Genomic DNA, 27,511 nt, shown 5'->3' on the forward strand with positions numbered 1-27,511 from the left:
TCATCCTGAGTGAGGTAACACATTCACAAAGGAACTCACACAATATAATATGTACTCACTGATAAGTGGATATTAGCCCCAAACCTAGGATACCCAAGATATAAGATACAATTTCCTAAACACATGAAACTCAAGAAAAATGAAGACTGAAGTGTGGACACTATGCCCCTCCTTAGAAGTGGGAACAAAACACCCATGGAAGGAGTTACAGAGACAAAGTTTGGAGCTGAGACGAAAGGATGGACCATGTAGAGACTGCCATATCCAGGGATCCACCCCATAATCAGCTTCCAAACGCTGACACCATTGCATATACTAGCAAGATTTTATCGAAAGGACCCAGATGTAGCTGTCTCTTGTGAGACTATGCCGGGGCCTAGCAAACACAGAAGTGGATGTTCACAATTCAGCTATTAGATGGATCACAGGGCTCCCAATGGAGGAGCTAGAGAAAGTACCCAAGGAGCTAAAGGGATCTGCAACCCTATAGGTGGAACAACATTATGAACTAACCAGTACCCCGGAGCTCTTGACTCAAGCTGCATATGTATCAAAAGATGGCCTAGTTGGCCATCACTGCAAAGAGAGGCCCATTGGACATGCAAACTTTATATGCCCCAGTACAGGGGAACGCCAGGGCCAAAAAGGGGGAGTGGGTGGGTAGGGGAGTGGGGGTGGGTGGGTATGGGGGACATTTGGTATAGCATTGGAAATGTAAATGAGCTAAATATCTAATAAAAAATGGAAAAAAAAAGAAGGAACTAGAGTAAATACTTAGAACTATAAATAGCTGAGTTACACTTATATACAGGAATTTACAATGGCCTAGGGGGAAGGTGGACTATACAATAGGCTAGAATTGGAACTATGGAAATGGCATGAAGCCCTGGCCCCTGACTTCTAAGATTAAGCTGACCTTAGGTGGGGCTGTTTTTGACCCCAATTGTTAACATTGATTTTATACCAGTTGGTTACTGTTAGCTTTTAAGTACGCATTCCTCTGTTGTGTGTAAAAGTAATTTTGCATCAGATAACTTCAATGTACCTTGAATGGCCTTAATATATTATCACTTAATTTCTTTGTTTCTGTAATATAAAAGTCTTATGCTCACTTTGACAAAATTACATTCAGATACACACTCTGTGTCCATTATATGCCCCAGTACAGGGGAACGCCAGGGCCAAAAAGGGGGAGTGGTGGGTAGGGAAACTGTCTCTGGTGAAGTATGCTCTCCGTCCCGCGGAAGGACAACAGTACAGTACTAGAGGAACGTCTCTGATGCCTGCTGAGATTCACATCATGTCAGCCAATGTCTGGTAACAGTTCTGGATCCACAGCTGTGTTAGACTTTGTGTTAGTTGATGCTTTCCATAGATCGCTGTTTAACTCTAACCTTTACACCCTCATTCTTCCAATCTCTAGTCAAAAATATGTTTTTATTTAACTTCTCTGTCCAACCTATCATGTACATTCTGTCTTTCAAGCTGTCTTAGAGTTACAGAAACCAAATATAAGCTGAGACTTCCAAAGGAATGGTCCAATGGGAGGTGACGTCTCAGTTGAATTTTGGTTGTTGATAAAGGGTTGGGGTCAGATGTGGTACTGATGTAACCAGTGGTTAGAACATATAGATTCAGACACCAAAAGTGAAGTTCCTAGAAGACAAGCATTGATATCACATGTGAAATTGATACATATACAAATATTTAAGGCAAAAACATTAAAAACGAAACAACCCTGGAGATTTACCTTGCAAGCTTTGCTTTATCACATTCTACATGTCATTTGTATGTACGCTAGACTTGAGTACAATTAATCAGACCAGTCACGCAGGGCGTTACTTGATACCTTTCTTCTAAATCAGAATAAAGATATTTCAATAGGAGTTATAGATATATCTAACTCTAAAATCCTGAATTGTGATAGAAATTATAACAACAAAAACATAGAATGAAGATGTACAGGAAATGGCAGCATTCAAAATTGTTTACCATAATAAAAATAAAGAAAAAGAAAACTGCATATTTAAAAAAAATTATTATGTCTTAACACATTAAGTTTTGCATTGCGTATATCAGTTTTTATTATATCATTCATTGAGAGCTTAAAAAATTTTGGTCTTTATAGACCAGATTCATACTACAGGTTATATATATCAGTGAGAGAAAGTTCTATGCTTGACTTTATCTTAGGAATGTATCAATTTGTTAATCATTTCATTGATTTGTTAGACTCTGGAGGACATTCTACAAGATAAAAAATTGGTATGTAAATGTCTGCCACAATTTTTCTCTTAAAACTTCACAGGCATGGAAAATATAATGCTTTGCAAGAACACTTGCCCTCAGATAAGATTAATCTTGGACCTGAATAGAGAAGTAATTGAGAATCCCATCAAAAGCTAGATGAGAGATAATTTATTATGTTCTTTCTCTGTCTCTGTCTCTCTCTCTCTCTGTCTCTCGCTCACACACACTCTCTCTCTTTCTCTCACTTTCTCTGTTTTCTACAAAGCATAATGTCTTGATTAAATGATAATGTCAAAAATGTATACCCTGAGAACAGGATTATAAGGCACATAATAGTGCAACACTTGGTTCTTTATAACTACTTTATAAATATTTGATCAACTGACTTAAAATAGAAGTCACTATTTGGGGCCCATTTAGCAAGGTAATTGATACAAATCAGAAAAAAAAAGGTGGTGGAGGAGGAAGAGGAGAAGGAGGAGAAGGTCATTCTCCAGTCTAGTGTCATTGCAGGAAAACAATGTTGCCTCAATTTTTCATACATTCATCAGGTATGAAGCTAAAGGATGGAAATATGGACTCTCAGTCATTGTGCAACTATTATACAAAGCAGGAAAAGAGTGTTTGTAAATCCTATAACCTTTAACACTCTAACATTGGCTCTGTTAACAAAATAAGGGCAGCCCTGTGGAATGCTTCCCTCTTTCTTCACTTTGAATAAGTTCCATAGTTATTTGTACATTTTGCCAAGTCTATGTACAATATTGTTATTTTCTACATATCTACTTCCAACTAGTTCTTCACACTATATATTTTTGTGCAGCATTTATATGACTGATATTTTAAAAACTGCAAAGTTTTATACATAAAATTATAGCTAGGGAAGATGGTACACAAAACTTTCAAAGGAGTACCCAATAAGACCAAGTATAGAAAATGCTATTACTTGAGCAAAGTTCTGAACTTGAAATTTATCTTAAATTGTTCACAAAGACAATTTACTTATCACCAGAGAATCTAATGTTAGTTAACTAATATAATTTTCTCTTTCATGGAATTAGAGAAAATGACAGACTATCAAAGCAAAATCTATTTCTTTGATTGTAAAATTTTATGACAGGTTATAAATAGAAGTTGAGAAACACCTTTGAAAAGATAAAAGGATGAGTCATACTTAAAGACTTAGAGAGCAAATGTGGGAAGGATTTAACAGCAACAATGAATCTGGATGCGATTAGACACTTTTTAAAAAAGCAAGCACACAATTTACATCAAGCTACACTTTGAGTTAGAAAGGAGGTAAGCAGTTTTGTGGGTTTTCTGTTTGTTTGTTTGTTTTTTGTTTTTTGTTTTTTGTCTTTTGTCTTTTGTTTTTTGTTTTCGAGACAGGGTTTCTCTGTATAGCCCTGGCTCTCCTGGAACTCACTCTGTAGACCAGGCTGGCCTGGAACTCAGAAAGCTTCCTGCGTCTGCCGCTCAAGTGCTGGGATTAAAGGCATGCGCCACCACGCCCCGCTTGGAAGTAAGCAGTTTTAAATATTTAAATTTAATATTTAAATCAAATAGTTTAAGTGCATGTACTTTCATAAAACAAAACTTGGAAACAAGATCTAGAAAAAAGAGCCAGGCGTGGTGGCGCACGCCTTTAATCCCAGCACTTGGGAGGCAGACGCAGGCAGATTTCTGAGTTTGAGGCCAGCCTGGTCTACAGAGTGAGTTCCAGGACAGCCAGGGCTATAAAGGGAAACCCTGTCTCAAAAAAAAAAAAAAAAAAAAAAAAAAAAAAGAAAAAAAAAACCAAAAGAACAAAAAAACCAACCAAACAACAACAACAAAAACAAAACAACCAATCAAACAAAAGGATCTAGAAAAAAGGCTTAATTTCTACTTTAGGAACAAGGAAGGAGATATTCAGGTGTGAATTTGGCAATAAACTCAGCAAAGAATCAGTTGATATTAAAATATGAGAATAACAGATAACAAAAGTGAAAAAAAACAGCAGAACAAAAGGAAAATGTAAATAACTGGATAGAATTGGAAATTAAATATTGGCAGATGACATAAGTAATAAATAATTACTTTGGAAAGAAAAAAAGAAGGCCACAAGAAATGAACAGAGTCACTGAAATAAATGTATTTTGGACTGACACAAAAAAATAATTACTTTGATATTAAGTGGACATTAAAGAGGAATTTTTGATTCTACAAATACAAGTATTTTTATATCCATCATTGTATTTAAAAATAACCACCAAGATATCCACTTAAAGCTAATGATCAAAACTATGTACGATGGTGTGCTTGCGAGATAGCTTAGATGTTTAAGGCACTTTTAGAGGACCCAGGTTTCATTCACAAGAACCACATCAGGTAGCTCACAATACTTAGTAACTGCAGCCATAGGAGATATATCCCTCTTTAGACCTCAAGGGTACATGCGCACACATAGTATACATCAACACATTTAGGCAAACATATATGCATCTAAATAAAATAATCTTTAAAAATTATATAACATAACATACTTTATAGAATGTATTTATTGATAATTTTGGAATTTCACACCATCAACCCAAGCCCCCTCACTTTCCATTCTTCCCCAGTCTGTCCCTCATTCCTTAGGGACCACTGAGCATGTATAAGAAGAAGCTAGAGGAGAAGGAGGAGGAGGAAAGGTCTAATTTGTGTTGCCACATATTCACTGGAACATTATTGAAGTCCTGGGGCTTTCTCAACTGAGAGTCTGCAGTCATCAATACCATGGCAAAAAGTAGCTTCCTTGCCTTTTAAAGTCAGTGAAAGCACAGGTTATGGAATTACAAAAGGTTTCTTGTGATAGTGCAGACCAGGGACATCCACATGGTCTGTGGCATCAGCATGTACCACTAACACCATCATGGTGACCGGTGGTAATACAGACCATGGGCATCAGCATGGCTTTCTGCTGCTGCTGCTGCTGCTGCACAAGCCATGGACAACATCACAGTCCTCATTGTCAGCATTGGCCAAGGACATTAGTATGGCTCGCAGTAGCAGCATGGCCTCAGGTCATCAACACGGAATTGGGCTGCAGCGTAGATTATGAATATTTTTATGGTCTTCAGTGGTATCACAGAACAAAGGCATCAACACAGACATGAGCTGAGAAAGACCACTGATAATATAATTTATAAGTGAAATTGGGGTTATTTTTATTTTGGAAGGAAGAAGGGGATACTACTATAACTTATTTAATTCATATTTTAAAGTAAAATAAGCAGAGAATGAAATACACACTAGCCTAGAATAACACATCAAGAAATGGAATCATGAATATTTTAATCAGTAGTTAAAGAAAATGTAGCAATTGAAGTAAATGGATTATGCTGTTCATAGGAAAAGATTAAGTTGATAATATGGATTTTCAAACTTGCATCTTAATTGATACAGTAGAGTTTAAATTTCAAAGAAAAAATATTATAAGAGTGAATAATATATACATATATATGTTTATATATATATAAAATCTTTGTTCTTTTGGTCAATTGGGATATAGCTATTGATTGTTTATAGTAAATCTGAATATTTGTGATCAATATGAGTAAAAATGGAAAAATGTAATTACCAGGAGGTAGTATCTCATATTGTTTGATATGAGGATTTTCAAGATACATATCAATATTAATAAATCTACAGTGTGAGGCTATGATCCTACAAGGTAATATTGACTTTAATATATTGAATTTAGTTAGTACATTAAAACTCATAGGAACTTGTTTGTTTAAGATAACTTTCCTAATAAGCCTTAACATACTTGAAAAATATTTTATTTTCTCTGACTTGTTACCACTGGGAGTGTAGCAAATATTCAATAAATGTTTACTACTACTGTTAAACAATTTAAAAACATATCTTAACTATTATTTCTATTTATTATCATGTTAGTGAAAGTTACAAAAATGTTTTCTATAGTTCACCAAGCAAATGTGTCATTTCTATTAATGTTAGATCACAATAAATCAATATATAACAATATTTTAAAGAAGTTCTGAAGTGTTTATATTTTTAAGTAGCAGTCTGTACTGACCTTGGCAGATTTTTACTGTCGGTAAGTGTATTATGCATTAACTTCTTTATATTGAATACATGTGTGAAGAAGGGTTTATTTTGAGTATAATTCGAGAGCTCAGTCCATCAGGGCAGGGAAGTCATGACAACTGGAGATGTTGAGGCTCATCGTATTGTGTCCAGAGTCAGGAAGTAGAGAGATGAGTGCTGCCACTTAGTTCCTTTGTCCGTTATATTCAAACCAGGATCCAAACTGTAGAGTGTTAAGCACTTGCGTGGATGTTGCTGTCTAAGATAACACAGAGACTCATCAAGTTGACAAGATTAGCATATGGCTTGAATTTTAAATCCTTATCCAAATGCCATGTACTCAAAACATTTCCACCTACCTATGAAATTAGTAAGAGGTTGTGAAACTTTTGGGATTTGGAAACAAGAGAAAGAAAGTTAAGTCACTGAATACATTGGCTTTGTACTAGTTGGGATCAAATCTTTCCAGTTCCCTCTTTACTTTCTTCTATTATAAGTTGATTGGCTTCCTTGATATTCTGGCTTGCTGTCAGTTCTAAGCCACTGTTGCTAATGGACAAAGACCAAAGACGATGTAACTACCAAAAATAAAAAATAAAAAATAAAAATTCCATTCTAACGAGTTGTTATTCTTTGACAACATAAAGACTAAAAAAAAAAAAAAAAAAAAAAAAAAAAAAGACAGAGTAATGAAAGCCTGACTAAAAAGCTCTCCAATATAAAGGTCTGTCTTTGTGAGAGTCTGAAATTTAATCGGATACCGACTCCCCTCAATAAAATGGTCCTGTGTCCCATTTGTGTCTTGAAATGAAAATCAATCATTGTTACATTGTTACTGGTGTAAATACTGAAATTAAGATGTTAAACTCCAACTACAAAATTACAACATTTGTCTCTCTTAATTCTGTCTTCTTTTACCTATTTTGATGTCAATTTATTAAATTATGCTATTTATCATAACCACATATTTAATAAAATTAACATAAAGTGTATTATACTTTTTGAATTTAATAATTTCTTTTTACATTTAGATTCTGTCTGATATTAATATAGTCAACTTAATAGTATATAGCAGTATAAAGTTAATAGCACATTAATTTTTAATATTATTTGCATGGGTAATCTTTTCCATGCTTTCTTTTTAAATATACTTGTATCTTTGAATAAAAAATGAATATAGGTTTCATGGAATTACATCCTATGTTTCTGTCCAAACTCTCTTCTCTATTAAAGCATTTAGGCTGCTTGCATTTCTTCTAATAACTCATAAGGAGGTACCACCTATGATTTTTTATACTATTTTTGTATGATTTTATACTATTTAGCTATATTTTACACTATTATTTTATTTGCTTTTTACAATTTTAGAACTTTTTTTGCCTGTTCCACACTCTCCTAATTTTTTAAATATTTAACTTTTCTGTAACAAATTGATTAGCTTCTTTTAAAGTTCCTGATCATAGACCTTGCATAGCTACATTTTGTGATTATCCCAGGTGTGCCACAAAGCAAAGACTATGTACTGAGTAATACTCAAATACCTGCTTGTTTTTGTCTTCATTTTAATCCCATTGGATTGCTGATATGATAAAATTACATCTATATACATTACTTTCCCCAAATAAATGAACTATAAAATTATTTGGGCATACTTATTATCTATAGCAGAAAGTACAAAGTTAAAAACTAAAATCAAATTAATATTTAGTTTTAGATATATACTTTTAAATGTATTAGTATTTTAAATCATGTGGGGAAAAGCCAAGTAAGTTTGCAAAATATTGTTTCATTGATACAATTTACAATTAGACTGTATTTAATTTTAATATTTTTTATTTCTCCTACGACTTCCACTTTCTATGTAGTGCCCTTTGGCTTCAGCCCACCAGACGTCAAAGCTTGGACACTTATGGAGCAGGCAGAGTAACAAACATTACTGATTTTGTTGTGAACATTTTAATTCCTTTTGAAGTTTTCAATAGTTAATATTTTCAGATAAGGGGTCCTTATTAATTCTTTCTCACTTAACACTTTCACTGTCTTGGCTTACATACAAAGTGTCTATTCACGGAATATATCTAAAATCATACTGTGACTTCTTTATTAATAGTGAGTCATTTCTATTTTGAAATTTTCAATAATTTTTCCTCCATCCAAAACTCAACTGGAATTTGTTTCACTGAACCCTATTGAGGTCATTGTGAGTGCATCTAGTTTTAATGTTTAACAAATCACGAAACTCTCCAAGCACTGTAATTTTAAACATTCTTTCAACCCTTTCTCTCTTCTTATGATATTCTCAAAATGTTAGGGCTGGTTGATTTAACTGGGCTCTGTCTGACCCTTAGGCTCTAGTGTCTAGTGTTCTATCTTTATCTTCCCTTTCTGTATTACCTTCTCAAAAGTTTCCTTTGTTCTTTTTTTTAAAGTGTGTTGATTCTTTCTCATGCTTTCTTAAAGCTTCTACAGCACCTCAGTAGTAAATTTTTTATTTCAATCATCTTTTTTAGTTCTATAAATTCTTTTTGATTTCTTCAAATGTTCTTTTTTTAATCAAATATTTTCCTTTGGCATTCAGCACTCTAAAGTCTCCCGTCTCTATTTTGAACATATCATCAATTTGTTCATCTATTTTTGAAAAATTTTCACAGTATCTTTTAGCTTATTTTACTTCTTTGTGAGAGTAGTTTAAGATGTGTGTCTAGTAGATTCTTGAAGACTTTATTAGTGATGATTTGGATCTTTTTCCATTAAACATCTTATGTAGTTCTAGTCACTGTACATTCTTTAAATTTTGGTAGAATATTGGATATATGAATTTAGTGTTACTATGCAACTTTGGAATTCTGACTTCTTCCTTTCCCTGATTTTAGCCATTAATTTAATTTACTCGTTATATATATATCTAGGTGACCTATATCTGATTGCATAATCTGAGATACAAAATTAATGAGTTCTCTCAGCAATTCTCCATATATGTGCAATTGCCATAGACTGTTCCAGTGTTGAGTGTTCAGATCCTAAACAGAAAGATGTGAAAGAAAATGGAAGCAGTGAAAAAAAAACTGTGTTAGTTCTTTAAAGCTTATTTTAGTCAGAGGAAAAGGGTTCCTAAGGGAAAACAATAGAAAGGACCACATTCTCTCTGTCTCTCTCTGCATCACTGAGATAAAACAAACAAAACATGCTACATATAAGGATCAAAGCACAGAAGTCATTCACTTTGAAAACTCATGTCTTTTTACTCACTCTGTTTTATAAAAGCTCTTTGTGGTCTGAGATGGGAATATTCACAAATTTCCCTGCCCTTGGGCCACTGTGCCTCTGTGCCACTGAGCCACTGAGCCACAGAGCCACAGAGCTAGGCCTAGTGGCTCTGCTAACATCTTGAATTGGCTAAGATGAGCAGCCATTTGCTGTCTAGTCATTGCTGTGGAAGTTAGAGGATTCTAAAAGATCTCCAGAGTTTCAAATAGTTACATTAGTTATACTGGGCCAATGAAATACCAGTCTGGGTGTCGAAATGGATACCTAGTACTCTCTGACCTGTAGTCTCCCAAGAAATTTCTATATTATCCTCTTCTATACACATGAGAAAACATCTGATGCTAATATTCACACAATATGTTATTATTTTCTCTAAGAATTCATGAAAAGAAAGTCAGAAAATTAAGAGAAGAAGTCAACATATGGTAAGAAATACCAAGCTTCATTAAAAAACTATATTCTTTTCAGTTGTCCAGGGAGAAAGTGATATTTATTTTAATATAATGCAGTTTTTGAAAAATTTAAGTTTGTGGAAACCAATGGGAACCAAGGCATTCCCTGCCACCGTATACCAAAATATAAGAAATATATATAAGAAATATTTGGAGCTTCCAAAAGCAAAACCGTCTTAGGCTACATTGTACTATTTTATAGGTTTGACTTTGGATAAAGTGAGGGAGACGGAATAATTATAGCAACAATCTGCACAATTAACCAAGACTCTCCCAATGAAACTCGATTTTCAACTACATTCCAAATATTTTAAATCACCCTTGGCAGAACATCTAGGTGTATGCTATGTTTCTCTCCATGGGCTACTTTTGGAGAAGATAATTTTAAAATATTTACCAGCCGGGTGGTGGTGGCACACACCTTTGATTCCAGCACTCGGGAGGCAGAGGCAGGTCGATTTCTGAGTTTGAGGCCAGCCTGGTCTACAAAGTGAGTTCCAGGACAGCCAGGGCTATACAGAGAAACCCTGTCTCAAAAAACAAAAAAAATTGCCACAGGATAGTCAGAAAAAATACAACAGAATTAATACAACAAATTATGTCAGTTTATGTTTTCTATAAGATGGAGGTTTCCAGCCAGGAAAAAAAAATGTATGGATGGCAATGTTTCCATAGTATAAGTCATTGTTTTCAGTATTAACTGATTGTTCCAAACTCAGAGGAGATGGGCTCAGAAAATTAATGCCAACACTCAGATTAGGATATTCACTGGACCTGGCCTTGGAAATATTTCTGAAGCATTTGAACAAGGGAATGATCCACAAACTAAGAGCCTGTTAGCTGACTGGAGATAGTAGAAAAACTTAACCAACTCTATCCATCCTTGTGCTTACCTTTAAAATCAAGAAATCAGTACATCCTATACAGTGCATGTGGAAGATAAATATTGTTTAACACTATGGAGATGACGAGGGAGAGACTGGGGCATCTGATTAACTGGAAAAGCATTGGGACAATAAATAACGGGAGATTATAAAAGTAATGCTTCCATCAATGAAGCAATAAAATCCTTCTTCATTGAAAGCCGTGGACTGGCAAGCCTGGGGAAAGCAGTAAAAGCCGCTCAAATTAAAGGACCATATCTATGGCATGAGGGCTGTAATCTCTTTATACACTCTGTAAAAAAAAAAGACATTTAGGGCCACTTTACTGACATGCACTCCTTAGAGCTGGAGGTGTTAAAGAGCTAGGAATGTTTAGCTTCATGTTTTGATTACAGGAAGGCAATAGGATGTATTTGTGTGTAAAGTTGCAATACGATAATGTCATTGCCTATATGGCTAAAAAAAAGGCATCATGAAAGCTGAAGACTTAGGATAGGGAGTTGAGAAGAAATGAGGTGGAGTGAAATGAGCAAAGGTCATTTATGAATTTAGAGAATGGTAGCAGCTTTCAGACCACAGCACTCACACTTGATTATTTTTAGCTGGAAGAAAATAACTCAGGATTATTGCAGAACTGCTCTCATACAGTTGCGTTCACTAGAGTCACCATTTAAATCACTCAGTCTTGCTTACAAGATCAGGGGCATGCTCTCTGTCTTACTTTTTGATAAACACCTGCAAAGGGAAAGGAAAGATTATTACATAGTTCAGACTTCCTCTCTGATTTTGCCATTATTGTTTTGTGTTGAATTTAATGTATTCTTCATTTAGTAAAGATCAAGAGTCTAGTTAACTTACTTGCAATTTCACAGTGGAAACATAATCTGTAACCCTAAGTATCTGCCCTTTTAATAACTCTTTATGTATATTTTTTACACATAGAATATTAGATAAAATATGTATTTCAACGTTTTAAGCATAAAATTACTTATATTTTTAGTTATGGTTTAACTTCCTCAGTCTCTTATCAATGCTATTTTCATTCTTGATTTTGTCTCTCTGTATAACTAACTTGTAACAATAAATATTTCTCAAAACTTTCCTGGGGTTCAGGGACTGTCATGACTATAGAGATACTAGCTAGCTTAAGCACATGGAAACGTATATTAACTAGGTCTGTTGTCTTGGGGAAACGACTAAAATTGATTTATCTCATTTATCTGTACAAGAGGTTATCAGATGAATGCATTTAGAAAAATTAAATATTTGGTGGTTTCTTTCTTTCTTTCTTTCTTTCTTTCTTTCTTTCTTTCTTTCTTTTTTAATAATCTATGTATCAACTGCACCATGGCCAGCTATCTTAAGGGTATCAGTGACAAGGAACAACACCTCAATCGCCTGTATTTTGCAGTAAAATAGTTTGGATTATTTTTGCAATTGGTATTGTTTAGAATATTGAACTACCCATAGTACACTTAATATTGTACACATTATTTGAGAACAATGTTGTTTTTTTTCTTTAAGGCTGAAGGTTGTAAACAGTACACTGAGAAAACAGTGAGGATAATATATTTAAAGATATGAACTACTAGAGATTATTATTTCAGAAACAGACTATGAGAATTATGGGCTTCTCTCAGGAAAAAAAAAAAAACCCAAAACATAAATATCACTAAGGAGAGACCCAAACCATGGGAAATATAAACAAATTGAAAATGACTACACAATTCCATCCCAGTTTGGGATTTGTATAGCTGTAAATTTTTCTAGAAGTCAATTACGTGCTGTGTTCAAAAAATGTACTTTATATTTACTTTAAGATAATCATGTTATACACACTGCCATGTAGACACTGTGCTCTGGAGAGTCTCCTTTCTAGAATAAGTGGTTCATTCTCTGAGCTGTTTCTATTCTGACCCTTTCCCTTTCTGTGGAGTTCATATCCGCAGTCTTTCGACTGGAGCTGTGTTCCTCTCCCTGGCATAGCCTTAGTGCCTTGGAAAGAGTGAATGTGGACCCAGCTGTGCACAGCATCAACATTTTAACTTAATTTGAGAGGTTTCTCAAAAGTTGTCTTAATTTCAGTTTCTCCTTATTGGCAAATGACTCCTTATTGTAACTAGGTTGTAGGCTACGACGTCATCACTCTAGCATGAGGCACTGACCCAGGAGTGTCCATCAGTCAACTGTGTCTAAGTATTTTCTGTCTTTGATTCTTTCAGCTTTCCAAGAGCTCGGCTGTAACAGTGGTTTCTGCTGTATTTGGCTCCATGAGACTGTTTTAATTATTGTTGTATGAGCAGTTTCCTTGTTAGATTTGATCTTCACAACCAGTATTATGCAACTCCTTAGAGAAAAAACAAAAGGAGCTGCAATATATTCAAAATAAGTAATAATAACAACTCCAGCATTGGTTTGTGAGTTATTTTCTCATAACTTATAACAGTGAGTAAAAAAAGGAAAGGCAGTTTGCTGAGGTACCTTCTCAACGTGATGGCACAGAGTTGTGCTCTGTACCTTAAACAGGCTTGTAGTATTACTTCTTTATTGAAAATTCACTTAAATACACATGTACACTTTCTAAAGGCACACTATAATGATCCAATCAGAATAAACTAAAGAAAAATGTAAAATGTTACCAAAATAATCAAAACTCTGAATCGTGACAAAGTCAGCTTAGAGGATAGCCAGAAGCATTACATTCTTTTATTTCATTTTTTACTTCATTTAGTTTGTTTATTTTTGGAATTACATACTTACTTCACTCATAATTATACTTATGTAGTGTCAAAATTGCATAATTCTCTACAACTTTTAGATAATCTAGAGTAGTAACAAATAGTATCATAAAGGCTATGCTGAATTCCGTTTTAAAATAACTTCATATGTATATACCTCTATGAATCAAAATTAATGATCTGAAGCCATAGATAATCTTTTAGAACTCAGTGTACAACTCATTATGAATCAAGGACATTATAATTGGTAATAGGATAATTTCTAGTACATGTGTACAAGCACAAATGCAAGGGATAAATATTTTGTTATGAAAATCATAACTTAAAATTGTTCATTAGTATTCTGTGCCTGTATGAAACAGTACAATCCTCAAACCCTTTAATTTGTTGCCAAAGCAAATAAATTAACTGAGAAGATTCACATGCATAAATACATCCAATGTCCTTTCCTCTTATAAACATGTCAACAATATGAAGCTCAAAAGAATTAGTGGCCAGTTCTTGATGAATTTAAATTGATTGGATAGAGAATAAGCTTGTATATGGGAAATCTGAAGTAAGAGTCCTAAGGAAAGAGCAAACCTAGTAAGCCCTACAGGAGTTTTCAATTTGTAATTGGTAAGGACACTCAGATGAACATAAGTTATCTTACATTTCCAGTAAAATTAAAAGTATAGTGATATTAATTAGGTTACATTCTAAAGTCGTAGTAACTTGACAAAAGCCAGCCCTCATTTAGCAGGAGATATTAAGGCAAGGTTATATTTTAATTATGAAAGGAGACATCTAAAGAGCAGATTAAGCTCTGGAGCAAGAGCAGTTAAGAAAGTGTTCATATTTCTGGCTAAAGGCCATTAACCTGAATAAAATCTATTTTATTTAAGAGCAAAAGCATCTAAAATTGAAGCTGTAATGAAGTAGGTATCATCTTTCCTTTGAATGTACAAAGCTCTCCAATTTACAAATGAATTGGAATACCTGTTCCATCTTTTAGAAAATTTTACTTAAAGAAAGCTTAGTTAGGTGTCACATTAAGCAAAAATATCTATAGTTCAAAAATGCTATTTCCCTGTAGTTGGTTAATCATGTAAAAGCTAGTTTTGCATTCTGACTGCACTTTTTGAAGTATTTTAGCTTCTGCTAATTTTTTTTCCCTTCGAAAAATTAATCATAGTGAAAGCAGATATGCACAGCCATAACACTTTTAATATTGATTTATATCTCACATATATCAATGCTAAATAAATAAACCAGGCACAGAGATGAGAGTGACATAAATATGGACGAAGGCTTTGCAGCAAATCAGAAAAGTTAGCCTGCCATCAATTAGATTGTGTTTCTTTAGTTTCCTCATGATGTCACAAGGATTATTAAACACTGAGTTTTTCAAGTGTATTTTTTAATCAATGAATTCATTTGCATCATGCTCCTCCACTCAAAGGGACCCTCCACACATACCCCATCCCCTTCTCCTCTAAGGTGTTGGAGCCCGCCCAGGTATCTTCCCACCCTAGCAAATCAAGTCTTTTTTAATAAAAAATAATTATATAAAAACTCATATGGAAATGTTTCTGATAAATTTCTCAAGTTTGCTTTTTTATAGTGCTTCTTCATTCTTGAGAATTTCATCCATTGATTCAATAAAATCTGGTTGTATCCCTCTGCCATCTCCCTCTTCTCTATTCCATACTTGATGCAACATATCCCCACCCAATTTCATGTTGTCCTCCTCCTTATTCTCCTTCTCCTCCTCTTCTTCTCCCTCTTTCTTTTCTTCTCTTCCTCCTCACACCTTCTTTTTCCCCTCCCCCTACCTATTCATGCCTCCCCCTCCTGCTCCTCCTCCTCTTCCTCTTCTTCTTCCTCCTCTTCCTTTTCATTCTTCCAAATCAGGCCTTCTTTCTTTTGTGGCTGTTGAACATTGAGATGGTTTCAAACATTTTTTGTCCAACCTTTTTTTTTTCCCCCCACAAGAAAACTGTACTTATGAAGCAAAGCCAGACAAACTTTTTTGGGATAATCAAATACTTCAAAAATGTAGTTTTTATTTGTTCCCAGGAATATAGGGACTACTGCTGTCACCTCATTTAAACCAAAAGGGACTAGAAATGTAATCTTCCAGTTATTATACTTACTAGTTCAGAGGGGCTCCAAAAACAATGAAGATCCGTGAAGAATCACAGTACATTGAGAATATAGTGTAGAATGAAAAAAATCTTAAGCAATAGAAATCATTAAAATTGGAGCATAATTCTTCATAGCTACAAAAGTTTGGGCAATGATACCTGTGCCAGGTCTATACAGAGAAACCCTGTCTCGAAAAAAGAAAGAAAGAAAGAAAGAAAGAAAGAAAGAAAGAAAGAAAGGAGAGGAGAGGAGAGGAGAGGAGAGGAGAGGAGAGGAGAGGAGAGGAGAGGAGAGGAGAGGAGAGGAGAGGAGAGGAGAGGAGAGGAGAGGAGAAGAGAGAAGAGAAGAGAAAAGAAAAGAAAAGAAAAGAAAAGAAAAGAAAAGAAAAGAAAAGAAAAGAAAAGAAAAGAAAAGAAAAGAAAGGAAAAGACAGCTCCTACATTCTTTTGATACTATCTTTTGGCATACTTAAATACCATCAAGTGAGATCTACTAAAATGGTTTAATGATAGCTGATTTTGTAATCATGTCTGATAAAAACAACAACATTCATCATCATCATCATAATAATAAATAAAAATAATCAAAACAGACTTTGTGTATATGAAAGTTGTGTATCTGAAATTAGCAGATAATATTGAGAAGACAAATACTTTGTTATAGAAAGTGTTAATAGAGAGGTTGGTCAGAGAAGAAAAATAACTGATTAAATTATTTCGTAGTTTCTGCTAGTAGAAAAATTATAACAAGTACATGAAAATGAAAGCTTAATATACCTTTTTGTTCAAGGCAATTGTTGGCCATGATATAAAAAGAATTTTCTCTCATGAAATCCCTTGGACATTCTCCAAGAAATGAAAGCAATCAATAGTCCTACCAATCAGCAATGCCTATCAATTAAAATAATTAAAATAATGATCATTTTGGCAAGATAACCACAACGATACACTAGTGGCATTCCTTTTTGAGGAAAACAGCCGTTGTCTAATTGGACTTACTGTCCAAACAATAGGAATAAGTTAATGTCTAGGACTATAAACCTAACTAATTAAGTGGGGCTGGAGATGTCATGGACCATAGAGAAGAAACTACTAACTGCTACATTTCTAAATGAGTACAAGTTCTAACTGAATTTTAAGTATTTATCACCCCTCATCAAAGCAGCTACAGTTTCAAAGCATTACAGTAATCTACAAATGTCCAAGAGAATAGCACAACTGCCTGTGGGAAGCTGATCAGCATCCGATTCATCTACAACACACTGGCCACATCGAGGCTCAAAGAAAATCACAAAAAAAAAAAAAAATGGGAAAAATGGTGGTTCAGTGTCAGAGAACTACAATGTACGCTGTAAAATAGTATCCTCTATGTATGTTAAGAAAGCTTCCCAAACAATAATACCACAATAACAATACCATATGTATGAGACCACTGGATAGGAGTTATGACCAAATGGGCCTAGAAGGTTCTCTCTCTCTCTCTCTCTCTCTCTCTCTCTCTCTCTCTGTCTGTCTCTCTCTTTCTGACCCCATGTCTGTCTCTCTCTCTCTCTGTGTCCCTCTCTCTGCACCCTCTCTGTCTATCTCTCTCTCTGTCTCTCTATCTCTTTCTGTCTGCAAGTGTATATGTGCATGTACATGTGTAACAATAATATTTTTTAAGAAAATAGTCATGAATTTGAGAGTGAAGGAGCTCATAAAGAGAGAAGTTGGAGGGAGGTGAACAATGAGGAAAATGAATTATAACTTTTTAAATAAAATACAAATAGGAAATTTAGAGATAGGAGGCAATTTGCAAATCCATTTATAATTAAAACTTGGCTTTGGGACCTACAAGAGGAGTTAGAATATTTGAAAAAGAATCTTTATAGCATAATTAGAAAGTTAATGTATTGGACATTAGAGAAAAAGCTCTCAGAGATCATGTCAAAAAGGAAAACATACACATACATGCACATACACACGGACACACACTGACACAGAGAGAGAGAGAGAGAGAGAGAGAGAGAGAGAGAGAGAGGGAGAGAGAAGGAGAGAGAGAGAGAGAGAGGGAGAGAGAAGGAGAGAGAGAGAGAGGGAGAGAGAAGGAGAGAGAGAGAGAGGGAGAGAGAAGGAGAGAGAGAGAGGGAGAGAGAAGGAGAGAGAGAGAGAGAGAGAGAGAGAGAGAGAGAGAGAGAGAGAGAGAGAAATTTTAGATAAAAATGGTATCTAAAATAAACTTCCAGAGGCTATTTTATTCGAAGAACTCTCTGTAATTAACAAGGGTCAGAACTCAGAACTGAGAGAACAAGGAGGCTTACCAAACTGTCTTTTATCAAGCCTAGATTATTATTCCTTTCTTCACAGAAAGTTAAACTTCAATAAAGGAAGAAAATTCATTCTGAATATTTTCATTATGGCTTCAAATCTCTTTTGAACATTTCTACTATACATATGATAACTATATATTATCTGCCTATATTTTATTAGAAAATATAGATTTTATGACAATAGAATATTTATAATTCTGTGTGTATTAAGAAACTGTAATCAATAAAATATCATTAAAATGATACTAATATTGTTTTGTGGTATATATATGCCAAGAAATAATCTATATGTATACAGTGAACAATAATACCATTTCATTCTATTATTGAAATAACAAATTTCACCTGTTATCTGATTAGATGTGCTCAAAAATATTGCTTTTTTGTATCTTTCTTATCAATCATTTTATTCATTTACATTTCAAATGATATCCCTCTTCCCAATTGCCACTCCACAAATCCCCCATGCCATCCCTATTTCCCCACTCACCTTTACCAGTATGAGGGTGCTGTCCCAACCACTCACCCACTCCTGCCTCACTGCTCTAGCGTCCCCCTATACTGGGGAATCCAGCCTCAACAGGCTAGAGTGTGATTATTTTTATAGTCACTGTCCTACTTCTCCCTTAAAGGGCACCTCTTGAATTTTGTGATTATGTATTGTTTATTTCTTATGCTCAGGTTCCATGAAAACCTTAAACAAAATTGACGCAACTAAATGTTTCTTTATTCCTCTTAAATTTCTGAAGAGATAAGGTATGCAATATTTCAACTCTAGCTTTTTTCCCCTCTGTCTTTGTCTAAAAATCATCTTTGCACAAAAGAAGACTAAAATAAAGTTTTAGGTTGTATTGATAAAGAGAAATTTCAAGAATAAATTTGAGAAAGATTATCTCACCTAAGAGTTTCGAGATCAGTACAATGTTATGAACATAATAAAAATGTCAACAAACATTTTGTGTTTGAATTAGTCAGCTAAGATTTCATGGGTAGGAAGAATAGTGGTCTATAATAATTTTATGTAGGATGCCTAATATTAATATGATTATGATAATGGTTCTAAATCATTCACTTTGGCCCCTTTCTTATGTAGAGAGAAGTTTGTTTTACAATATTTTCACCTTTTCTGTTTTGTTTTTTTTATTCTGCTAGTATAGTCTTCATAGCATCAATCCCATAAAAACATCAATTGCCAGATATAATATTGTTATGACAGGTAAGAAAACCTAGTATGTGTTCAACGTGTCTCCTTTAAATTGATGCTGTCTGAGTTTCATAGGCTGAAAAACCATTCAGGGACACAGTGGTCAGAAGCTAACCTAGAACTTGCAAGGCTCTGACTTTATGCTAAGAGCTAATATTGAACTGTTATAAGTGAATAATTAATAATGAATAATGGAGAGAGTTGCAGCAATGTTAGATAGGCATTTTGAATATTAGCCTTAACTTTAAAAATTGCTGATAATTCATATACAACAAGATATTTGTATGCTTAAGGCTTCATTCAGTCAACATGTATAGGAAACCTGGAAATTGAAGAAACAGTGATTAGTATATAATAATTCCCATATAGCTAATTTTATGATTTACTTCTAAAATAGTTGATGATGTATTAATTAATATAATATGTATATTGCACTTCTTTTGTTTTTCATTTGTTCCCACCTATTTTTCTAATAAAGACATCATGAATTTTGGTAACTATTGTTTTACTTCTTGTCTTTGAATTTTGATTCCTGTGATTAAACACCATGAATAAAAACAAGTTGTAGGGGAAAAGATTTTATTTTTTTCAGCTTACAGTTCTCAGGCCACACTTACTGAGTAAAGTCATGGTGTGATCACAAAGCAGGAGACTAAAACTAAAGTCATGGAAGAACGTTATTTACTGACTTATTGTTTTTGGCTTGCACAGTTTGCATTTGTATATATTCCAGGTCCAACCTTCCCAGGAATGCCACCATACACAGCAAGCTAGGTATGTCCACATCAGTCTGCAGTCAAGAAAATGGCCCACAAGTCTGCCTACAAATTAACTTCATTTTCTTTCTTCTCTTATGTAATGTATCTAAACCACAACATCCCCTGCCTCTACTCCTCCCAGTTCTCCTTCACCTCCAATCTCCCACAGATCTATTGGAATTTTTAATTTTCATTCAGAAAAGAGCAAATCTTCCAGGGATATCAACTGAACACAGCATAACACGCTATAACAGGACTAGGAACAAATCCTTATGTGAGGGCTTGCTGATGCGATCTTAGTAGTAGGCAAAGGGTCCCAAGACAAAGCAAAAGCATCAGAAACATTTCCACATCTGTTATGTGTCCCACAATAACAAGCTCACCAATTTGATGGGGAAACATTTTCTCAGCTGAGGTTACCTCTTCTTAGATGACTCTAGTTTATGTCATGTTAATGAAAGTTAGTCAGCATAATTTCTCATAAGTAAGTCTCTACACAGCCAAAGCTTATCATATTAAAAGATTTATCAAGTACTAAGACCTGGGTCAAGAGGCTGTGGATTAGTGACTCTGAATACTCAGACCCAAAAAGGAGATGTTATTAACTTTGTCCCCAAGAAGGCCCAGGGAACACACAAATAAAGTGGTAAGAAGATGGAAAAGAATACCATGTATTCTGGCTATAGTCAGGTAAGCTCCTCCCCACAGTTACTTGGCAACAGTAAGGTAGCCCAGCCCACTGTAAAAGGCACTTCTCCCCTCTCTTAAGCTCTTGTCTCTCTTGTCTCCTCTCACACCCCCCTCTCCCTCTGTAGCCCTCTTGCTCCCTTTCTCCCCTACCTTCTCCTCTCTCTCCACATGGCCATGGCTAGCCTCTCCTCTACATTCTCTCTCTCTAACTTTCTTTTTTTTTTTTAATTTTTTTTTAATTAGGTATTTTCCTCGTTTACATTTTCAATGCTATCCCAAAGGTCCCCCATACCCACCCCCCCAATCCCCTACCCACACGCTCCCCCTTTTTGGCCCTGGCATTCCCCTGTACTGGGGCATCTAAAGTTGGCAAGTCCAATGGGCCTCTCTTTGCAGTGATGGCCTAGTAGGCCATCTTTTGATGCATATGCAGCTAGAGACAAGAGCTCCAGGGTACTGGTTAGTTCATATTGTTGTTCCACCTATAGGGTTGCAGTTCCCTTTAGCTCCTTGGGTAATATCTCTAGCTCCTGCATTGGGGGCCTTGTGACCCATCCAATAGCTGACTGTGATCATCCACTTCTGCATTTGCTAGGCCCCGGCATAGTCTAACAAGAGAGAGCTATATCTGGGTCCTTTCAGCAAAATTTTGCTAGAGTGTGTAATGGTGTCAGTGTTTGGAAGCTGATTATGGGATGGATCCCTGCATATGGCAATCACTAGATGGTCCATCTTTTTGTCACAGCTCCAAATTTTGTCTCTGTAACTCCTTCCATGGGTGTTTTGTTCCCATTTCTAGGAAGGGGTAATGTGCCCACACTTTGGTCTTCCTTCTTCTTGAATTTCATGCGTTTAGCAAGTTGTATCTTATATCTTGGGTATCCTAAGTTTCTGGGCTAATATCCACTTATCAGTGAGTACATATTGTGCGAGTTCCTTTGTGATTGGGTTACCTCATCCCAAATCGGATAGGGGACTAATATCCAATATATATATAAAGAACTCAAGAAGGTGGACTCCAGAAAATCAAATAACCCCATTAAAAATGGGGCTCAGAGCTGAAAAAAGAATTCTCACCTGAGGAATACCGAATGGCTGAGAAGCACCTGAAAAAATGTTCAACATCCTTAATCATCAGGGAAATGCAAATCAAAATAACCCTGAGATTCCACTTCACTCCAGTCAGAATGGCTAAGATCAAAAACTCAGGTGACAGCAGATGCTGGTGAGGATGTGGAGAAAGGGGAACACTCCTCCATTGTTGGTGGGATTGCAAGCTTGTACAACCACTCTGGAAATCAGTCTGGTGGTTCCTCAGAAAATTGGACATAGTACTACCGGAGGATCCCGCAATACCTCTCTCTAACTTTCTACAATAAAGTTCTGAATCATGGATCGTCTCTTCTCATCAAGACCCTCTATGCTAGAACAATGGAATAGGCCTTTCCCTAAAGAGACTCCTCTAATCTCCTGAAGAAAGGCCTCTCATCATTTCCAGCCACCTGGCAGGACCAAAGACTCTCTCCCACATCGGAACTGCCCAGCACCCTTTCTCCCCTTGTCCCCTTCTCGCTTTGGCTGACTGAGCTGTCCCTGGGGCCCTCACTTTGTTCTCAGCTCTTCCTCGACCTACAACCTCTGAGATGTCCGAGACTCAGAACCTGTTGCTCTGGCCTCCATGATGCCCAGAGACCCCTGCCTGCTCCCTCTCTTCCCCTGCTGACTGGGGTTCTGTGGCTTCCCACAGCCATACACCCACTAGTGTGGCATGGAGAGCGCAGGGCAGTCCCCCATGTCTGCCCATCTATAGCCCCAGAACTCTGGCAGGACGTGGGTCATCTCTCCCACCACCTTTACTTCCCCATGAGCAACACCCCACATTATGGCCGTTGTTATGGAGAAAGTATGGAACAAAGGATTACCTTGTCTTCCAGAAAAAAATATACGTGATCCACAAGAAGTCACATGATCTGTGCTTTCAATTTTACTTCATCTCAGTTTTGAAGTTCTTGAATAAGTCATTGGTTTCTACTCCCTAAATTTTATTTGATTCAGTGTTTGAATAGATTTTTACCAAATTAAAAATCCAAATATTCAATAATGTATACCAATGAATCCAAATGTTTGTTAATATATTCATAATCATTAGCTATGCTAAATTTTGTGCTTTTTGTTGAATCTACTCACTGTAATTGACTCCTGTCTTCTCTGTGTTCAGTTGGATGTATGGACCTTAACTGTATCTCTAGAACTTGTAAGTCACCTAATCATCACCAACCTTCTTTCAAATCTGATTTCCTATTACCTTGTAGCATAGACATTCCATGGAGCCTTTTAAGTTATTCATTCCAGGTTGCATTCTCACTTGATTATAATCAATATTAATATTGCAATTGGCATTTGAAAACTAAACTCTGACATGACCGTATGCTTCATCTACTAATGCTTCAGTGTTCTGCTGTTGTTCCTGTTCAAGTCCAAATAATCAAAGTCGTTTTAAGTCGTAGAAGACTCAGTATATGTTAAGCATTCTTGATGGCTTATTTCCATAAATATCTCTGGGAACTAACTCTCCCTTTAACTCTTCCATATTTCTCTCTCAAGGTCACAGAAGTTTTATGCGATTTTTAATTTTATGTTGCTTCTCTCTTCACCATGCTTCCTCTAAAAATGATACATGTACAATATTCATTGATTTATTTTGAATAAAATGTAAGCTTTCTTACTCTATCAGGTAAACTATGTCTTCATATCATATCTCTGAATGCTACATTGTCCACTTATACTTCTCTCTCTCTCTCTCTCTCTCTCTCTCTCTCTCTCTCACTCTCTTTGCTTTAATGCAGACCTTCTATTCAAACACACCCGTGCAAACAAACCATGGTACTTTTTTTTGTTCAAATAATGTTAACCATAAGACCACATCTCATAATGGGATAGTTTCTGGATCAACACTTTGAGACATCAACTAGTCTTTTCCATGATTTTCTTCCATTGGCTAGTTGTGTATGTGTGACAGAAGGAAAAAAATGGAGTGTGGAGACAACCTCTGGAGTAAACGAAACTAGCATGTTTAAAGCATCATATTTCCCAAAGACATCTCCATTCATAATAAACATTAGAACTGATTTGAAGAAATAAGAATAAAGTTAGGCATGACATGTTACACATATTTAAACTGTTTTATTATGAACAAACATTTGACTTATCTAACTAATCCCATACCAATTCCTTTAACCTAAAAAATGTTGATACTTTAATTTAGACAGACATTAATTTTTATTTGTTTATTTATTATCATAACATGAACAAGGTATTGTGTATTCTCCTACTTCATGCTAAAATTCATATTCTATGCATTGTTATTCCATACCAGATATCTAAACTTATTTTCACAAATAGAAATATATACATATACTTAAATGTAGAGTAGGAACAGTTTACATATTGTTTAAGAGAGTGTCTCCAGCTTTTAGCCTATTATAATAGCCCTGAAATGATAGATAAAAATGTACTCAAATAAATACATGTGTAAGAGCATTTAGAAAGTAATATCTATTGAATATAAAGACACTCTATCAAAAGAAAGAGTGACCTAAAAAATACTATTTTCATTCATTAATTCCATACGTTTCAATTAGAAATAAAGGTTTTATATAGTGTTCTGCATCTGGAAGGACAGTAGTTAGAAGGCTGCTTTTTAATGCATGGTAGTTCAAATGTGCTTAACTTTTACCTCTAATTTCCTGGGTAGAAATAAAAAAATATGTGTATTGCAAGTAATTAAATGTCTAACTTTCTAACAAAAGTTTCTCAGGCCTAACTTTAGGAATATCTAAGATACAATTTGCAAAACACATGAAACTCTAGCCGGGCATGATGGCACACACCTTTAATCCCAACACTCGGGAGGCAGAGGCAGGCAGATTTCTGAGTTCAAGGCCAGCCTGGTCTACAAAGTGAGTTCCAGGACAGCCAGGGCTAACAGAGAAACCCTGTCTCAAAAAACCAAAAAACAAACAAACAAACAGCAAACAAACAAACTATGAAAGTCAAGAAGAAGGAATACTAAGGTGTCGATACTTCGTCCGTCCTTAGAATGGGGAACAAATTACCCATGTAGGAGTTACAGAGACAAAGTTTGGAGCTGAGACAGAAGGAACAGCTATGCAGAGACTGCTCCTTCCGCGGATCCATACTATAATCAACCTCCAAATGCAGACACAATTGCATATGCCAGCAAGATTTTGCTGACAGGACCCTGACATAGCTGTCTCTTGTGAGGCTATGCCAATGCCTGGCAAATACAGAAGTGGATGTTCACAGTCATCTATTGGATGGATCACAGGACCCCTAATGAAGGAGCTAGAAAAAGTACCCAAGAAGCTAAACGGGTCTGCAACCCTTTAGGAGGAACAACAATATGAACTAACCAGTATCCCCCCAGAGCTGTGTCTCTAGCTGCATATGTAGCAGAGGAAGGCCTAGTCAACCATCAATGGGAGGACAGGCCTTTGGTCTTGCGAAGATCATATGTCCCAGTACAGGGGAATGCCAGGGCCAGGAAGTGGGAGTGTGTGGGTCAGGGAGCAGGGCAGAGAGAGGGTATAGGGGGCTTTGGGGATAGCATTTGAAGTGTAAATGAAGAAAATATCTAATAAGAAAGTGCCTTAATAATAATAAAAAGAAACAAAGATTTTACATAAGAGATGGTCTCCAGTGTTTTAGAGAGCCAGAAAAGTAAGTAGGCCAGGTCAACCTCACAATGAGGAAAGCTAGAGCCAAGTACCTATGACTGTTTACCAAATGCACAAAGCCTATGCCCTTCTTTGTACTTTTAAGGACTGTATAGAATTGTATACCATACACTGAAATTCACACTCAAGCTATCTTTTCTAAAATTCATCACTATGTTCCTGAGAGAAGGAAAATGCAGATAACCTTTGGTGATATATACATATCACTATGTAACACAGAGAGTGAACTAAAATAATATGTATTTTAGGCATATCTTACATACTTTTAGCTTAGACTATTATTTTTCAATTTTATATTATTGCTTATAAATTTCTAATTCTTACCACTTTAGTTGTACTATTTTTGTACTTTTTAAATTATTTTTTAGTTTTATACTATTGCCTATAAATTTCTAATTCTTACCACTTTAGTTCATCTCTTACCACCCATTATTTTCTCCTATCAAATTTATATTGATTATTATTTGAAACCTATTGAGTCCACTTCCTGCCTTGAGCAGGAAGTGGTTCTTTGTACTAATCATTATTTATTGGAAAAGAAACTTCTATGATAATGTTTGAAAGTTGCACTAGCCTGTAGGGATAAAGATAAGAACTTAGGAGAAGTTTGTTACTATGGAAATTTTACATGATAATACTTTTCTTTGGGGTCTATAAATTGTAAATCATAAAGTTTTGACCCATCTAATGGTTCTGCACATAAATTCTGTCTTGTAGAGTGGATTTTCAATTGAATCCAAAGGTGACTCATTATTTTCAAAATATTCATCATACTATTGCACAGTAGGCATATCTAGCAAAGCTGGTCAATTTTTGGCTCATAGGATTCCTGTTGGATAAGACTGCAGCTTTATTTTTAGCCCATGCTAGAGTGTGCAACACCTTCCTCTACATGAAAGCAAAACAGCAAAAATGACACTGATATTGGTAGCAGATTGATTTCGCCAGGTGTTTTGAATCATGTATGTGTGTCTTCATCTTCAGAGTTTTATTATCACATTCTAGACAATATCCACTTATGATTCTAGTAGCTTGTAGTCTTTGTGGGAGTGTTTTATGGCATCCTGCCAATCAACAATTTGAAAAGAGTTAACCAATATGTGATACGAAGATTTTTATTTGATAGTGTCTGGAAAATGTATATACAACCATTATGACACATTCCCATTTAAACAATACTTAAGCATGTGTATGTTTGTATTTTAGGAAATTTCTATAGTAGCATGTTTCCATAGGACATGTTCAGTGGTCTTTAGTATTACTTGTTCCATCATCTGTGATGCCTTGTCATCCCTGACTACGTTATCCTCTCCTGTTCATTTTGTCTCTTTTTCTAACTTCATATTGCCTATATGTATTGTATCCCTTTTCCCTTTTAATAGATCCTTGATGTCTCCTGCTAGTTTTTTTTTTTTTTGACTTCTGTGAGACTTTCAATTTGAACTTCATATCAAACCAATGTTTCCGAGATATTATTCATATTTTATATATGTATTTAGCACAAACTGTTGCACATTTCCCCCATTTTCATTATTTCCCTATGTAAACTTTTTTTCACAAAAATGAACTAAAGAAAAGCTATAAAAAAGGACTAACAGTAAACATAATAACCATGAATAAACCATATCTTTTAAGAGTTAAACATTTCCCAGAAAATCAGTGTCACAATTCATGATGTTTTAGGCATTATTTATTGATTTTATTAATTCTTATGTTGTTATTTTTGCTTATATACTTTTTGCCTCTCACTGAAGTTGGGGAGATAAGATGAATCAGTGTCTCATTTTGTGGAGTAAAACAATGTGGTTATGTTCCTTTCAATTATTCAATATTCCTTATTTATCAAATAAGCAGTCTTGAGGAGGAAATAAATAAATCAAAACTCAACCTTGCCAGCTTGTTTAGTTAGTATATATTTTTCCTTTTGTAAAAACAACGAGAAAATATTTTTTTTTCGGTTTTTTGAGACAGGGTTGCTCTGTATAGCCCTGGCTGTCCT

The 27,511-nt window shown here is 35.3% G+C and overlaps 1 long non-coding RNA gene across 2 annotated transcripts; it reads right to left on the bottom strand.

The window, feature by feature from the left end:
• Positions 1–804: 804 nt before the first annotated feature.
• Gm30778 lies at positions 805–18,673 on the bottom strand. Of its 2 annotated transcripts, XR_376964.2 has the most exons (4): positions 18,594–18,673; positions 6,317–6,586; positions 1,751–1,856; positions 805–1,656 (listed from the first exon to the last, which is right to left on the bottom strand). It is a non-coding gene; the product is annotated as a predicted gene, 30778 (long non-coding RNA). The 2 variants fall into 2 exon arrangements; XR_868427.1 differs by lacking the exon at positions 1,751–1,856.
• Between the last annotated feature and the right edge of the window lie 8,838 nt (positions 18,674–27,511).

The sequence above is a fragment of the Mus musculus genome, chromosome 5, assembly GCF_000001635.26.
Source record: "Mus musculus strain C57BL/6J chromosome 5, GRCm38.p6 C57BL/6J".
In the NCBI taxonomy this organism is placed as follows: Eukaryota; Metazoa; Chordata; class Mammalia; order Rodentia; family Muridae; genus Mus; species Mus musculus.